Genomic DNA, 17,469 nt, shown 5'->3' on the forward strand with positions numbered 1-17,469 from the left:
TAAAAAATACCCTGAACTATTACCTGCATTTTTTGGTAGTTTTTGCAGAAAAATAGATTTACTTTAAAAGCTTGATATAAGATGTTTTTTAATGCTGAATACAAATCTGGGAATAAAATATTGATTGGTCATCTTTATGACCTTAAACGGACCTGTTTAATGACGTAAATTTCAAAGTACCATCTGATCATTTGAATCGTATTTACTGGGTAAGTATCAGTAACTCAGACCATTATGATATATTTTCCATGATCATTTTAAGTATAGAAATGTTTCAGTATCTTATGCTTCAATTCTGAAACAAAAAGTTCTTTTAGCTACAACATACCCTGTAATTTTTGGTACTGTTTACAGAAAAATAGATTTCCTTTAAAAACTCATTATAAGAGGCATTCTAAATACTGAATACAAATCTAGGGTTAAAAAACTGATTGGGCATCTTTATAACCAAACAATTAAGTTGTTAAATGAAGTTAATCTTACTATATCATCTGATCATTTCCATCATATTTACTGGGTTAGTATCGGTAACTGATAGGAATTATGATACATCTTCCATGATCATTTCAAGTATAAAAGTGTTTCAATATCCTACATTCCAACTTAGAAACAAAAAGATTTTTGAGCTAAGAAATACCCTATACCATTACTTGCAATTTTTGGTACTTTTTGCAGATAAATAGATTTCCTTTAAAAACAAATTATAAGAAGTATTTTTCATGCTGAATACAATTCTGGGGTTAAAATATCATTAGGTCATCCATACCCTTAATCAAGCTGTTAAATGAAGTTAATCTAAAAGTATCTGCCGACTATTTGCATCGTATTTACTGTGTAAGTATCGGTTACTTAGAGCATTATATATCATTTCCAAGATTATTTCAAGTATAGAAGTGCTTCAATATCTTATGTTTCAATTTTGAAAGAAAACGTTTTGGGGGCTAAAAAGTAGTTTGAACTATTACCTGTAATTTTTGGTACATTTTGCAGTACAATAGATGTCACTTTAAAAACTCATTATAAGAAGTATTTCTGATGCTGGATATGGGGTTAAAATACTGTTTAGACATCCTTATGACCTTTAATTAAGCTGTTAAATAAAGTCAATTTTAAAGTATTGTCTGATAGTTGCAATTGTATTTTACTGGATAAGTATTGGTAACTGAAAGCATTATGATATATTTTCCATGATTATTTCAAGTATAGATGTGTTTCAATATCTTATGTTTCAATTTTGAAACATAAACTTTTTTGAGCTAAAAAATACCCTGAACTATTACCTGTAATTTTTGGTACTTTTTACAGAAAAATAGATTTCCTTTAAAAGCTCATTATATGATATATTTTCCATTGTTATTTAAAGTATAGAAGTGTTTCAATTTTGAAACAAAAAGTTTTTTGAGAAAACAATTTTGGTACCTTCTGCACAAAAATAGATTTCCTTGAAAAATTCATTATCAGAAATATTTCACATGCTGAATACAAATCTGGAGTTAAAATATTAATTGGGCAAATTCATAACCTAAAAGTAAGTAGTTAAATGAAGTCAATTTCAAAGCATCATCTGATCATTTAAATCGTATTTACTTGGTACGTATCGGTAACTCATAGCATTATCATATATTTTCCATTATCATTTCAAGTAGAGAGGTGTTTCAATACCTTATGTTTCAATTTTGAAACAAAAAGTTTTTTGACCTAAAAAAAATACCCTGAACTATACCTGCAGTTTTTGGTGGTTTTTGCAGAAAAATAGATTTCCTCTAAAAGCTCAATAAAAGATGTATTTTCAATGCTGAATACAAATCTGGGAATAAAATATTGATTGGTCATCTTTATGACCTTAATGAAGCTGTTAATGAAGTAAATTTCAAAGCATCATCTAATCATTTGAATCGCATTTACTAGGTAAGTATCGGTAACTCAGAGCATTATGAATTATTTTCCGTGATTATTTCAAGTCTAGAAGTGTTTCAATATCTTATGTTTTTTGGACTTTTTGGTACTTTTTACAGAAAAATAGATTTCCTTTAAAAACTCATTATAAAAGGTATTTCAAATGATGAATACAAATCTAGGGTTAAAATCTTTGTCACCTAAAAATTAAGTTGTTAAATGAAGTCAATTTTACTATATCATCTGATCATTTCCATCATATTTCCTGGGTAAGTATCAGTAACTGAGAGGAATTATGATGTGTCTTCCATGATTATTTCAAGTATAAAAGTGTTTCAATATCTTACATTTCAACTTTAAAACAAAAAGAGTTTTTGAGCTAAGAAATACCCTATACTATTACTTGTAGTTTGTGGTACTTTTTGCTGGACAATAGATTTCCCTTAAAAACAAATTATAAGAAGTATTTTTCATGCTGAATGCAATTCTGGGGTTAAAATATCATTAGGGCATCCATACGACCCTTAATTAAGCTGTTAAATGAAGTCAATCTAAAAGTATCATCCGACCATTTGCATCGTATTTACTATGTATTGGTAGCTCAGAGAATTATCATATTATTTACATGATTATTTCAAGTACAGAAGTGTTTCAATATCTTATGTTTCAATTTTGCAACAAAAAGTAGTCTGAACTATTACCTGTAATTGTTGGTACTTTTTGCAGTACAACAGATTTCCCTTTAAAATTCATTATAAGAAGCATTTTTAATGCTGAATACAAATATGGGATTAAAACATTGTTTGGACATCCTTATGACCATTAATTCAGCTGTTAAATACAGTCAATTTCAAAGTATTGTCTGATCGTTACAATCGAATGTACTGGGTCAAGTATTGGTAACTGAGAGCATTATGAAATATTTTCCATGATTACTCGAAGTATAGAAGTGTTTTAATATCTTATCTTTGAATTTTGAGACAAAAAGCTTTTTCAGCTAGAAACAGTCTGAACTATAACCTGCAATTTTTGTTTTTTGCAGAAAAATAGATTTCCTTGAAAAATGCATTAAAATATTAATTGGGGAAATTTATGACCTAAAAATAAGTAGTTACATGAAGTCAATTTTTAAGCATCATCTGATCATATAAATCGTATTTACTAGATGGGTGGCGACGGGAATGAATAAGGGCAGACAGTATGAATAATGTACATGTGTATATATGTATGTGTCGGTGTGTGTGTATATATATGTATACATTGAGATGTATAGGTATGTATATGTGCATGTGTGGTGTGTATGTTTATACACTTGTATATGGGTGGGTTGCGCCATTCTTTTGTCTGTTTCCTTGCGCTACCTCGCTAACGCGGAAGACAGCGACAAAGTGTAATAAATAAAAAATAAATAAATAGAGACTAGATACGTATCAGTAACCCAGACTATTATGATATATTTTCCATGATTATTTCAAGTATAGAAGTGCTTCAATACCTTATGTTTCAATTTTGAAACAAAAATTTTTTTGAGCTAAAAATACCCTGAACTATTACCTGCATTTTTTGGTAGTTTTTGCAGAAAAATAGATTTACTTTAAAAGCTTGATATAAGATGTTTTTTAATGCTGAATACAAATCTGGGAATAAAATATTGATTGGTCATCTTTATGACCTTAAACGGACCTGTTTAATGACGTAAATTTCAAAGTACCATCTGATCATTTGAATCGTATTTACTGGGTAAGTATCAGTAACTCAGACCATTATGATATATTTTCCATGATCATTTTAAGTATAGAAATGTTTCAGTATCTTATGCTTCAATTCTGAAACAAAAAGTTCTTTTAGCTACAACATACCCTGTAATTTTTGGTACTGTTTACAGAAAAATAGATTTCCTTTAAAAACTCATTATAAGAGGCATTCTAAATACTGAATACAAATCTAGGGTTAAAAAACTGATTGGGCATCTTTATAACAAAACAATTAAGTTGTTAAATGAAGTCAATCTTACTATATCATCTGATCATTTCCATCATATTTACTGGGTTAGTATCGGTAACTGAGAGGAATTATGATATATCTTCCATGATCATTTCAAGTATAAGTGTTTCAATATCCTACATTCCAACTTAGAAACAAAAAGATTTTTGAGCTAAGAAATACCCTATACCATTACTTGCAATTTTGGTACTTTTTGCAGATAAATAGATTTCCTTTAAAAACAAATTATAAGAAGTATTTTTCATGCTGAATACAATTCTGGGGTTAAAATATCATTTGGTCATCCATAAATTTATTCATATTTATTTTGCTTTGTCACTGTCATCCGCGTTAGCGAGGTAGCGCAAGGAAACAGACGAAAGAATGGCCCAACCCACCCACATACACATCCACACTCACAAATATACATACCTATACATCTCAACATATACATATATATACACACACAGACATATACATATATACACATGTACATAATTCATACTGTCTGCCTTTATTCATTCCCATCGCCACCCCGCCACACATGAAATAACAACCCCCTTCCCCCAAATGTGCGTGAGGTAGTGCTAGGAAAAGGCAACAAAGGCCACATTCGTTCACACTCAGTCTCTAGATGTTATGTAATAATGCACCGAAACCACAGCTCCCTTTCCACATCCAGGCCCTACAGAACTTTCCATGATTTACCACAGATGCTTCACATGCCCTGGTTCAATCCATTGACAGCACGTCGACCGCGGTATACCACATCATTCCAATTCACTCTATTCCTTGCACACCTTTCACCCTCCTGCATGTTCAGGCCCCGATCACTCAAAATTTTTTTCACTCCATCTTTCCACCTCCAATTTGGTACCCCACTTCTCCTCGTTCCCTCCACCTCTGACACATATATTATCTTGGTCAATAGTTCCTCACTCATTCTCTCCATGTGACCAAACCATTTCAATACACCCTCTTCTGCTCTCTCAACCACACTCTTTTTATTACCACACATCTCTTTTACCCTATTATTACTTACTCGATCAAACCACCTAACACCACACATTGTCCTCAAACATCGCATTTCCAGCACATCCACCCTCCTCCACACAACTCTATCTATAGCCCACGCCTCGCAACCATACATCATTGTTGGAACCACTATTCCTTCAAACATAACCATTTTTGCTTTCCGAGATAATGTCCTTTACTTCCACACATTCTTCAACGCTCCCAGAACTTTCACCCCCTCCCCCACCCTATGATTCACTTCCGCTTCCATGTTTCCATCCGCTGCCAAATCCACACCCAGATATCTAAAACACTTCACTTCCTCCAGTTTTTCTCCATTCAAACTTACCAGCCAATTGACTTATCCCTCAACCCTACTGTACCTAATAACCTTACTCTTATTCACATTTACTCTCAGCTTTCTTCTTTCACATACTTTACCAAACTCTGTCACCAGCTTCTGCAGTTTCTCAAACTAATCAGCCACCAGCACTGTATCATCAGCAAACAAAAATTGTCATCTCAAGCTCTCTCATCCACAACAGACTGCATACTTGCCCCTCTTTCCAAAACTCTTGCTTTCACCTCCCTAACTACCCCACCCATAAACAAATTAAACAACCAAAGAGAACATCACGCACCCTTGCCGCAAGCCAACATTCACTGGGAACCAATCACTTTCCTCTCTTCCTACTCTTCCACGTGTCTTACATCCTTGATAAAAACTTTTCACTGCTTCTGGCAACTTACCTCCCACACCATATACTCTTAATACCTTCCATAGAGCATCTCTATCATATGCCTTCTCCAGATCCATAAATGCTACATACACATCCATCTCACAAATTTTTCAAAGCAATCACCTGATCAACACGTCCTCTACCACTTCTGAAACTACACTGCTTTTCCCCAATCTGATGCTCTATACATGCCTTTACCCTCAGAATCAATACCCTCCCATATAATTTCCCAGGAATACTCAACAAACATATACCTCTGTAATTTGAACATTCACCTTTATCCCTTTTGCCTTTGTAGAATGGCACTATGGATGCATTCCGCCAATTCTCGGGTACTTCACCATGAACCACACATCCATTGAACATCCTTACCAACCAGTCAACAACAAAGTCACCCCCTTTTTAATAAATTCCACTGCAATACCATCCAAACCCGCCGCCTTGCCAGCTTTCATCTTCTGCAAAGCTTTCACTACCACTTCTCTGTTTTCTAAAACAATTCTCCCATAACCTCTCATTTTGCACACCTCGACCAAAACACCCTATATCTGCCATTCTATCACCAACCACAATCAACAAACCTTCGAAATACTCACATTTCAACATACACATACACAGACATATACATATATACACATGTACATATTCATACTTGCTGCCTTCATCCATTCCCGTTGCCACCCCACCACGTATGGCACCCCCTTTCCGCCGCGTCCGCGAGAGGTAGCGCTAGTTAAAGACAACAACTGTCCACATTCGTTCACACTCAGTCTCTAGCTGTCATTTGTAATGCACCGAAACCACAGCTCCCTTTCCACATCCAGGCCCCACATAACTTTCCATGGTTTACACCAGATGCTTCACATGCCCTGGTTCAATCCAGTGACAGCATGTCGACCGCGGTATACCACATCATTCCAATTCACTCTATTCCTTGCACACCTTTCACCCTCCTGCATGTTCAGGCCCCGATCACTCAAAATTTTTTTCACTCCATCTTTCCACCTCCAATTTGGTCTCCCACTTCTCCTCGTTCCCTCCACCTCTGACACATATATTCTCTTGGTCAATAGTTCCTCACTCATTCTCTCCATGTGACCAAACCATTTCAATACACCCTCTTCTGCTCTCTCAACCACACTCTTTTTATTACCACACATCTCTTTTACCCTATTATTACTTACTCGATCAAACCACCTAACACCACACATTGTCCTCAAACATCGCATTTCCAGCACATCCACCCTCCTCCACACAACTCTATCTATAGCCCACGCCTCGCAACCATACATCATTGTTGGAACCACTATTCCTTCAAACATAACCATTTTTGCTTTCCGAGATAATGTCCTTTACTTCCACACATTCTTCAACGCTCCCAGAACTTTCACCCCTCCCCCACCCTATGATTCACTTCCGCTTCCATGTTTCCATCCGCTGCCAAATCCACACCCAGATATCTAAAACACTTCACTTCCTCCAGTTTTTCTCCATTCAAACTTACCAGCCAATTGACTTATCCCTCAACCCTACTGTACCTAATAACCTTACTCTTATTCACATTTACTCTCAGCTTTCTTCTTTCACATACTTTACCAAACTCTGTCACCAGCTTCTGCAGTTTCTCAAACTAATCAGCCACCAGCGCTGTATCATCAGCAAACAAAAATTGTCATCTCAAGCTCTCTCATCCACAACAGACTGCATACTTGCCCCTCTTTCCAAAACTCTTGCTTTCACCTCCCTAACTACCCCACCCATAAACAAATTAAACAACCAAAGAGAACATCACGCACCCTTGCCGCAAGCCAACATTCACTGGGAACCAATCACTTTCCTCTCTTCCTACTCTTCCACGTGTCTTACATCCTTGATAAAAACTTTTCACTGCTTCTGGCAACTTACCTCCCACACCATATACTCTTAATACCTTCCATAGAGCATCTCTATCATATGCCTTCTCCAGATCCATAAATGCTACATACACATCCATCTCACAAATTTTTCAAAGCAATCACCTGATCAACAAGTCCTCTACCACTTCTGAAACTACACTGCTTTTCCCCAATCTGATGCTCTATACATGCCTTTACCCTCAGAATCAATACCCTCCCATATAATTTCCCAGGAATACTCAACAAACATATACCTCTGTAATTTGAACATTCACCTTTATCCCTTTTGCCTTTGTACAATGGCACTATGGATGCATTCCGCCAATTCTCAGGTACTTCACCATGAACCACACATCCATTGAACATCCTTACCAACCAGTCAACAACAAAGTCACCCCCTTTTTTAATAAATTCCACTGCAATACCATCCAAACCCGCCGCCTTGCCAGCTTTCATCTTCTGCAAAGCTTTCACTACCACTTCTCTGTTTTCTAAAACAATTCTCCCATAACCTCTCATTTTGCACACCTCGACCAAAACACCCTATATCTGCCATTCTATCACCAACCACAATCAACAAACCTTCGAAATACTCACATTTCAACATACACATACACAGACATATACATATATACACATGTACATATTCATACTTGCTGCCTTCATCCATTCCCGTTGCCACCCCACCACGTATGGCACCCCCCTTCCGCCGCGTCCGCGAGAGGTAGCGCTAGTTAAAGACAACAACTGTCCACATTCGTTCACACTCAGTCTCTAGCTGTCATTTGTAATGCACCGAAACCACAGCTCCCTTTCCACATCCAGGCCCCACATAACTTTCCATGGTTTACACCAGATGCTTCACATGCCCTGGTTCAATCCAGTGACAGCATGTCGATCACAGTATACCACCTCGCTCCAATTTACTCTATTCCTTGCACGCCTTTCACCCTCCTGTATGTTCAGGCCCTGATCGCTCAAAATTCTTTTCACTCCACCCTTCCACCTTCAATTTGGTCTCCCACTTCCCATTCCCTCCACCTATGACACATATATCTTTGTCCATCTTTCCTCGCTCATTCTCTCCATGTGACCACATCATTTCAATACACCCTCTTCTGCTCTCTAAACCACACTCTTTTTATTACCACACATCTCTCTAACCCTTTCATTTCTTACTAGAGCAAACCATCTTACACCACATATTGTCCTCAAACATTTCATTTCCAACACATCCACCCTCCTCCACACAACCCTAACTATAGCCCATGCCTCGCAACCATGTAACATTGTTGGAACCACTATTCCTTCAAACATACCCATTTTTGCTCTCCGAGATAACGTTTTTGCCTTCCATACATTCTTCAACACTCCCAGAACCTTCACCCTCTCCCCATCCTGTGACTCACTCCCGCTTCCATGGTTTCATTCACTGCTAAATTTACTCCCAGATATCTAAAACACTTCACTTCCTCCAATTTTTCTCCATTCAAACTTACCTCCCAATTAACTTGCCCCTCAACCCTACTGAACCTAATAACCTTGCTCTTATTCACATTTATTCTCAGGTTTCTTCTTTCACACACTTTGCCAAACTCAGTCACCAACTTTTGCAGTTTCTCACCCAAATAAGCCACCAGCATTGTATCATCAGCAAACAACAACTGACTCACTTCCCAAGCCCTCTCATCCACAACAGGCTGTACACTTGCCCCTCTCTCCAAAACTCTTGCATTCACCTCCCTAACAACCCCATCCATAAACAAATGAAACAACCGTGGAGACATCACGCACCCCTGCCGCAAAATAACATTCACTGGGAACCAATCACTTTTTTCTTTTCCTACTTGTACACATGCCTTACATCCTCAATAAAAACTGCTTCTAGCAACTTACCTCCCACACCATATACTCTTAATACCTTCCACAAAGCATCTCTTTCAACTCTATCATACGCCTTCTCCAGATCCATAAATGCTACATACAAATCCCTCTGTTTTTTAGCATTTCTCACATACATTCTTCGACACAAACACCAGATCCATACATCCTCTACCACTTCTGAAATCACACTGCTCTTCCCCAATCTGATGCTCTGTACCACAGAATTTCCCAGGAATACTCAATAAACTTATACCTTTGTAACTTAAACACTCACCTTTATCCCCTTTGCCTTTGTACAATGGCACTATGCATGCATTCCGCCAATCCCCAAGCACTTCACCATGAACCATACAAACAATGAATATCCTCACCAACCAGTCAACAACACAGTCACCCCCTTTTTAATAAATTCCACTGCAATACCATCCAAACCCGCCGCCTTGCCAGCTTTCATCTTCCGCAAGCTTTCACTACCTCTTCTCTCTTTACCAAATCATACTCCCAGACCCTCTTACTTCGCACACTACCTTGACCAAAACACCCTATATCTGCAACTCTATCATCAAACACATTCAACAAATCTTCAAAATACTCACTCCATCTCCCTCTCACTTCACAACTACTTGTTATTACCTTCCCATTTGCCCCCTTCACCGATGTTGCCATTTGTTCTCTTGTCTTACGCACTTTATTTACCTCCTTCCAAAACATCTTTTTATGCTCCCTAAAATTTAATGATACTCTCTCACCTCAACTCTCATTTGCCAACTTTTTCACCACTTGCAACTTTCTCTTGACCTCTTGCCTCTTTCTTCTATGCATCTCCCACTCATTTGCACTATTTCCTTGCAAAAAAATCATCCAAATCTTCTCTTTCACTAACAGTCTTACTTATTCATCCCACCATTCACTACCCTTTCTAATCTGCCCACCTCCCACCTTTCTCATGCCACAGGCATCTTTTGCACAAGCTATCACTGCTTCCCTAAATACATTCCATTCCTCTCCCACTCCCCATACGTCATTTGCTCTCACCTTTTTCCATTCTGCACTCAATCTCTTCTGGTACTTCCTCACACAAGTCTTCTTTCCAAGCTCACTTACTCTCACCACTCTCTTCACTCCAACATTCTCTCTTCATGTCTGAAAACCTTTACATATCTTCATCTTCGCCTCCACAAGACAATGATCAGATATCCCTCCAGTTGCACCTCTCAGCACATTAACATCCAAAAGTCTCTCTTTCACTCGCCTATCAATTAACACATTAACAAGTAATCCAATAACGCTCTCTGGCCATCTCTCCTACTTACATACATATACTTATGTATATCTCTCTTTTTAAACCAGGTATTCCTAATCACCAGTCCTTTTTCAGCACACAAATCTACAAGCTCTTCACCATTTCCATTTACAACACTGAACACCCCATGTACACCAATCATACCCTCAAGTGCCACATTACTCACATTTGCATTCAAACCACCCATCACTATAAGCTGGTTTCGTGCATCAAAGCTGCTAACACACTCATTCAGCTGCTCCTAAAACACTTGCCTCTCATGATCTTTCTTCTCATTATCAGGTGCATAGGGACCAATGATCACCCAGCTCTCTCCATCCACTTTCAGTTTTACCCATATCAATCTAGAGTTTACTTTCTTACACTCTATCACATACTTCCCACAACTCCTGATTCAGGAGTAGTGCTACTCCTTCCTCTGCTCTTGTCCTCTCACCAACCCCTGACTTTACTCCCAAGACATTCCCAAACCACTCTTCCCCTTTACCCTTGAGCTTCGTTTCACTTAAAGCGAAAACATCCAGGTTCCTTCCCTCAAACGTACTACCTATCTCTCCTTTTTTCTCACCTTGGTTACATCCACACACATTTAGACACCCCATTCTGAGCCTTCAAGGAGGATGAGCACTCCCCGCATGACTCCTTCTTGTTTCCCCTTTCAGAAAGTTAAAATATATGTATATTCATATTATACTTTATCCATTATACTATGTCGCATCTCCCGCGTTACCGAGGTAGCGCAAGGAAACAGATGAAAGAATGGCCCAACCCACCCATATACACATGTATATACATACATGCCCACACACACACATATACATACCTATACATTTCAATGTATACATACACAGACAAATACATATATACACATGTACATATTCATACCTACTGCCCTCAGCCATTCCCGACACCAACCCGCCACACACAAAATGGCACCCCCCTCCCACTGCACGCGCACGAGGTAGCGCTAGGAAAAGACAATAAAGGCTACATTCATTCACACTCAGTCTCTAGCTGTTATGTGTAATGCACCAAAACTACAGCTCCCTTTCCACATCCAGGCCCCACAAAACTTCCCATGGATTACCCCAGACACTTAACATGCCTTGGTTCAATCCATTGACAGCATGTCAACCTCGGTATACCACATCATTCCAATTCACTCTATTCCTTGCACGTCTTTCACCCTCCTGCATGTTCAGGCCCCAATCGCTCAAAATCTTTTTCACTCCTTCCTTCCACCTCCAATTTGGTCTCCTACTTCTCCTTGTTCCCTCCACCTCTGACAAATATATCCTCTTTGTCAATCTTTCCTTACTCATTCTCTCCATGTGACCAAACCATTTCAATACATCCTCTTCTGCTCTCTCAACCACACTCTTTTTATTTTTTATTACCACACATCTCTCTTACCCTTTCATTACTTACTCAATCAAACCACCTCACACCATATATTGTCCTCAAACATCTCATTTCCAATACATCTACCCTCCTCCACACAACCGTATCTATAGCCCACGCCTCGCAACCATATAACAGTGTTGGAACCACTATTCCTTCAAACATACCCATTTTTGCTTTCCGAGATAATGTTCTCGCCTTCCACACATTCTTCAACGCTCTCAGAACCTTTGCCCCCTCCCCACCCTGTGACTCGCTTCCAATTCCATGGTTCCATCCGCTGCTAAGTCCACTCCCAGATATCTAAAACACTTCACTTCCCCCAGTTTTTCTCCATTATCATACTTAATTGCCATCTCCCATCTCAGCGAGGTAGCACAAGGAAACAGACAAGGAATGGCCTATCCCACCCACATACACATGTATATACATAAATGCACATATAAATATACATACATTTCAATGTATACATACATATACAGACACAGACGTATACATATACACACGCACATATTCATACTTGCTGCTTTCATCCATTCCTATTGCCACCCCACCACACATGAACTAGTGAGGTAGCTCCAGGAAAATACAAAAAAAGGCCACATTTGTTCACACTCAATCTCTAGCTGTCATGTGTAATGCACTGAAACCATAGCTCCCTTTCCACATCCAGGTCCCATAGATGTTTCCATGGTTTACCCCAGACGCTTCACATGCCCTGGTTCAACCCACTGACAGCACGTTGATCCCGGTATACGACATTGTTCCAATTCCCTCTATTCCTTGCACATCTTTCACCCACCTGTATGTTTTGGCCCCAATCGCTCAAAATCTTTTTCATTCTGTCCTTCCACCTCGAATTTTGTGAAGTGCCTGAGGATTGGCAGAAGCCATGCATAGTGCCATTGTATAAAGGCAAAAGGGATAAAGCTGAGAGTTTAACCTACAGACGCATGTTTGTTGAATATTCCTGAGAAATTGTATGGAAGGGTACTGACAGTTGCTGAGGGCTGTACAGAGCATCAGATTGGGGAAGAGCAGTGTGGTTTCAGAAGTGGTAAGGATGCATGCATGGATCGGGAGTTTGCTATCAACAAGGTGTGTGAGAAATACTTAGAAAAACAGATAGATTTGTATGTAGCATTTATGGATCTGGAAAAGGCATGATAAGGTTGATAGAGATGCTCTGTGGAAGGTCTTAAGAGTATATGGTGTGGGAGGTAAGCTGCTGGAAGCAATAAAAAGTTTTTATCAAGGATATAAGGCATATGTATGAGTAGGAAGAGAGGAGAGTGACTGGTTCCCAGTGAAAGTCAGTCTGCGGCAGGGATGTGTGATGTCCCTATGGTTGTTTAATTTCTTTATGGATGCAGTGGTTAGGGAGGTAAATGCAAGAGTTTTGGAGAGAGGGGAAAGTATGCAGTCTGTTAAGGATGAGAGGGCCTGGGAAGTGAGTCAGTTGTTGTTGGCCAAAGATAAAGTGCTGGTGGCTGATTCATGTGAGAAACGCAGAAGTTGGAGATTGAGTTTGGAAGTGTGTGCGAAAGGAGAAAGTTGAGAGTAAATGTAAATGAAGGCAAGGTTATTATATTCAGAAGGGGTGAGACACAAGTTAGTTGGGAGGTAAGTATGAATGGAGAAAAATTGGAGGAAGGGAAGTGTTTTAGATGTCGGGGAGTGGACTTGGCAGTGAATGGAATCATGGAAGCAAATCCAAGTCATAGAGTGATAGAGGGGGCAAAGTTCCTGGTAGTGATGAAGAATGAGTGAAACAGCACATCTCAGGTGGCAAAAATGGGTATGTTTGGAGGAATAGTAGTTCCAACAACATTATATGGTTGCAAGGCAGGGGCTATAGATAGGATTGTGAGGAGGAGAGTAGATGTGCTGGAAACAAAATGTTTGTAGACAATATGTTTGTGAAGTGGTTTGACCTTGTAAGTAATGAAAGGGTAAGGGAGATGTGTGGAAATAAAAAGAATGTGGTTGAGAAAGCAGAAGAAGGTGTGTTGAAATGGCTTGGACATATGGAAAGAATGAATGAAGAAAGGTTGACGAAGAGGAAATATGAGTCAAGTGGAGGGAACAAGCAGAACCAATAGACCAAATTGGGGATGGAAGGATGATATGAAAAAGATTTTTACGCAATTAGGCCTGAACATGCAGGAGGGTGAAAGGTGTGCATGGAATAGAGTGAACTGGAATGATGTGTTATACTGGGGTCAATGTGCCATCAATAAATGGAATCAAGGCATGTGAAACATCTGGCATACATCATGGAAAGGTCTAAGTTTTCTGCATGTTATTGCCCTCTCATTCACCACTTTATCATACAATTTACCGGTTATATACTCATCAAAATTATACCTCTGAACTTTGAACACATCTTCGTCTCCCTTGCCTTTATACAACTGGACTATACACCAATCCTAAGACACCTCATCATGATCTATATATACAATGAAAATCCTAACCAATCAACAATACAGTCGCCCTCTTTCTTAAGAAATTCAACTTTATTTGACAGAGTTGAGCCAGAGGCAGTCCAACTTGTACACTGTCCCAGGATAACTTCCAAACTTGACCCTTTGCCCTATGTTGCAATCCTGGCTCACTTTACCTTTTCTATGGGTATTCCTTTGGATTTTGCTCCCAGGAGCTGGCTGCTTGTGTGCCCATGCCACTAGCTAGACCATGCTATACTCGGCAAGCTGCTGCATGACATGATTATTGTGAGGCCATCAGCTACTTAAGGGTGGGCCGTTTTGATACCTGCTTCTTTCCCTGCATGTCTAAGTTTTGGAGCTCTCTATCTTCACATGTTTTCCCAATAACTATGACCTGGCACACTTCAAAAGACAGGTTTTTCACTTCCACCAAAATTAATAAATACTTTCCCTTGTCTATTCTTTTTCCATTTCACAATTTTCTCTACATTTCAATTAAGACCAGGCCTTGATGTGGACTTTTTTCATTAATTGGAGCCTTCAACTTTAAAAATAAAACACTCTAGTCACCTCACCATATTCCATCTTACACTGGACATTCACCACCTCTTCTCTCTTTATGAAACTACTTGCCATGACTCTCACTTCTCATACCTCCAAGACTAGAACATCCTTCTTCTGCCATCCTATCACTAAACACATCAACAATCATTCAAAGCACCCACTCCATCTCCTCTTCACTTCATCTCTGCTTGTTACACCTTCCCTATTTGCCCCCTCCTCTGATCTTTCCATTTGTTCTCTTGCTTTACTCACACTATGAGCCTCCTTCCAAAACAATTTCTAATGCTTAAGTCTGTTGATATTTCCTCCCCCCAACTCTTCATTTGCTGTTTGTCAGATCCTGCATCTTCTTTTTGACCTCCTGCCACTTACTCTTGTACATCTCCCTCACTCTCTTTTCGTGTAAGTAATGCCCATACATATCCCTTTCCTCTTTCACTTGCATCTTACCTTCCTCATCTCATCATTCACTACCCTTTCTCACCTGTGCAACTCCCCAGGTATCTCTTCACACAAGCTTATTTTTCAAGGTAACATCTTCACAAACCTCTTCTCACCCATATCATTTCCTCTTTTTTGAAAGCCTCTACTATTTTTCTATATAACACATAGCAGAGGACATAGATTTAAAAGAATCTGGTAATTCCATTCAGGTAAATTCCTTGACACCTTCAGGATTACCCAATAGTTTCTTATCTTGGTAACATTATTGCCAAATAAGGAGGAAAGATATAATGTACCGACAATTGGTAACAAACAGGAGAGTATATCATACTTTTTGTTCTGTGTCTTAAAATGTTAGTCACAGTAAAGGTTATGATATACTTTTTGCTGACTAAATATATCATATCTGTTTAATGTTCCTTTTTTCTTTTTAGTATGTAAGGAAACTTTACGAGCAATATTTGGTGTGATATCAGGGTCTCAGTAGGTAGCAGCTGGTAGGCAGCCACAGACAAGGTAGGTATATAATTGGTGCTACTCACCCAGGTATGAGGAGAGTCAGTGACAACTGAATAGTGAGCCAGCACTTCAGTTGCTGTCAAACTGCACTTCTTTGACCAAGGGAGTTCTCTTTTCTTTCTGCCTCAATCACACATGAACTTTTGGCATTCCGTCCACAATCATAAAATCTCTCTATGTCACACATAACATCTGACAACACTTAACTCGCACAATTCATTAATTCCTAACTCTAGATTTTTCTGCAGTGAGTGCTGTACACTAGCCCAGCCTGTGGGCAAATAGGCAGGAGAAATTCATTTATATTGTAGGTAGTCAGAAGCTTTAGGTAGAAACATTAGATAGAAGAAAAGGTTCAGAACATTAGCTTGAAGCATCTGGTTGAAACAGTAGGATGGAACAGATATCAGAGAAATAAATGAATAGATATATCATTAGAGTTTTCAGTCCTTAACCCTCTATCTAAATTGAAGAACAGCAAATGAAAACTTGCAGAACTGAGAATTTCTTGGTTCCTGCTACATAAATTTGAGGAACATTATGTCATTTTTTGTACATCTGCTGCGTTGGACTGGTCTATGCAATGGGAGAGGTTTGGCTATTCATTTATTTCATCTTTCATAGAAATGTTATCAAGATTCAACCAGGCCTTGGGCAATGAGTTCTTGTTTAGTTGGTCAAATGCTTCCATAATGTCTCCTTCTGATGGATAAATATCTGAATGTCCACATTTGTCATATTCACTAAACATTTCAAAATAATTCTTTTTATGCTCTCTTATACTATATGCAGTGATATTAATCAATATCTGACAAGTTCTTTTGCAGTCTTATACATAACCATCCCCCTTTTGAAAAGGTCAAATTTCTGATTTTTTGTTCTTTTCTTTGTTCATTTTGGCAATTAGTATTTTTGTGTTTAGATCAATACTTTGACAAAAATTTCAATTTATTCTTTGATCTCTTCCATATCTCTGTCAGCATTTCTTTTCTTTTTTTCAGCGTTCTAATTCATCTCTGCATGCTGCACATGTTAGATCTTTAATCCTTTCTCTTTCTCTAACTCTTTCACTTTATGTTATATTGTGTTCTCTTCTGTGTGGCACCTATTCTATAATAATTTGACTTACATATTGGAAGAAAGCAATTGTTTGCTTATGTATTGCTGCTACAGAGGACTTCATTCAAATCTGTATCATCTATAATTAATTTAACCTTGTTCCATTTCATCTTATCAGAGTAGAAATTGAAATTGTACTTAATATCTTCTCTAATTCAATTTGGTTTTAGTCTACTTCTTTACAGTTTGTAGACACATTAATAACTAGATCTGAAAGGGGGGAAGGGGGCAAGGAAAGGTAAACCCCCTTCAATCAAGAT

The 17,469-nt window shown here is 38.5% G+C and overlaps 1 protein-coding gene across 1 annotated transcript in view; it reads right to left on the bottom strand.

Moving 5' to 3' along the window:
- The window catches only part of mr (anaphase promoting complex subunit morula), a 208,873-nt gene that overhangs the window by 98,929 nt on the left and 92,475 nt on the right, over positions 1 to 17,469 (bottom strand). The gene's annotated exons all lie outside the window — the stretch shown is intronic.

This window comes from Panulirus ornatus, chromosome 10, assembly GCF_036320965.1.
Source record: "Panulirus ornatus isolate Po-2019 chromosome 10, ASM3632096v1, whole genome shotgun sequence".
NCBI lineage: Eukaryota > Metazoa > Arthropoda > Malacostraca > Decapoda > Palinuridae > Panulirus > Panulirus ornatus.